Here is a 1,693-nt window from a genome sequence, read left to right on the forward strand (position 1 = left end):
AGGGAGCTCTTCTTAATATTTTGACACCAAAATCATGTCGATACACCTTACCGACTGCGAGTAAAGCCACCCACGCTTTAACTTGACAGACTGTATAATCTTCTTATGTGCTACAAAAGGTATTACATAATTTGGAATTGAAATTGGTATAGTGATCCCACAGAGGTTGTTATTAACCACAAATAGAATTTTTTTGGGCTAAACCTCAACGTGATTAATCGTATTTCAGGCTCATGTTTTATCAGATTGAATTTTAACTTGAGGTGAAGAATTAAAACTGCCAACACCGGTTAGCCAAACAATGAAGGATCTAAATGTTTAACTAGCTTAGGTAGTTAAAGCGATCAAGAGCTGAACTGATAAAGTGGTCAGTTGGTTAGACTTCTCAAGCATCCAAACTCACATAGATTCTAAAACTCTTTCAAATTTGTAGGAAAAACAAAAGTTGTACGCTAGAATTTTCTAGAATTTATCTCTTCAGTAAAAACGGAACCTTTTTCTTCAATTGGATTTTTTCTATTTTCTTTCGCTCATCATCTTGACCTGCTCTGTTATTTAAAAACTTTCGTGCCTACTTTTTCATATTTCCCAATTAGTAGAATATAATTTAAATAAGTGTATGATGTTTGTTTATTTATTATTTTGGCGCAGAATTGTAAAAAATGTGAAATGCCGTGATGATAGAATTGAACCTTTTACCGGAAATTGTGGCTTGTGTCACCAAATACGATTATGCGCTCCGCGTTTAAATAATCCCACTTCGCGTTAACCCAGGGTTGATTTTCTGTATTTCCGCTGCCTCTGCCCTCAGTTTAACTCAATTAACAACGTCACACGACACACCTCTCACCCTGATGTTTGACCCAAAACGGGGAGAATAGGCAAATTTCCCTGAAAAATCTCCAGCATTTGCACATGAATATTTGAACAAATATCCTTGTTTAAGAAAATTTATTCGATGATATATCTCGAATCTTTTCTATAATTATTGAGTTATTGAAATTTAAAAGACAGTTCTATGCACAAAATAAGAAGTTCTTATATCAAATTGTTTATATTTTGATAATGGTTTTTAAATCAATGATTTTTAAAATTGTTCTTAGTCCGAGATGTTAAAATCATATTAAACTTTACTTTTTCACTATTAAATTATGTAAAAAATTCTTTGCTCGTTTCTTATTATAAAAGATTTATCTTTTTCCATTTTACTTTTTCTTTCGATGTAAGTTTTTGTATCTGAATTATTGTGAAGTGGTCAATGCTCCGGATATTACATGGCGTTACCAATTAATGTAACGGACCTCCCACAACTTCCGTAACACTCCGTTTTATGGTTGCAAAGATCACTCAGGTGTGATCATAAAGGAGAGTCTCCTCTGGTCGTAAAGTTCGAAGATTGCTGTTCAAAAAGGTTGATAATATTGAACGTTTCCTACTTTATTGCAATTTAGACTTTAAAAAATTATAATTAACAAATCTATGATAATTGTTAAGGTATAGTGAATTGTATTTCACCCTTAGATTTCCATCCAGTGAAGAATTTAAGCATGTCTACTTTAGTAGAAAATAAGTACAAACTGTTTTTTAGGTCCGTTAAGGAATCTTCTTTAAAATATCTGGAAAGTTTCAGAGTATCCGCAAGTCAATCGATGTATAAAAAAAGATAAGAGCCAATGGCATAATGTGTGTTATA

The 1,693-nt window shown here is 32.5% G+C and overlaps 1 protein-coding gene across 2 annotated transcripts in view; it reads left to right on the plus strand.

The window, feature by feature from the left end:
- LOC117167572 (beta-arrestin-1) overlaps nucleotides 1-1,693 on the plus strand; it is an 84,571-nt gene that overhangs the window by 23,386 nt on the left and 59,492 nt on the right. The window lies entirely within an intron of this gene.

Source organism: Belonocnema kinseyi, chromosome 2 (genome assembly GCF_010883055.1).
Source record: "Belonocnema kinseyi isolate 2016_QV_RU_SX_M_011 chromosome 2, B_treatae_v1, whole genome shotgun sequence".
Taxonomy (NCBI): Eukaryota; Metazoa; Arthropoda; class Insecta; order Hymenoptera; family Cynipidae; genus Belonocnema; species Belonocnema kinseyi.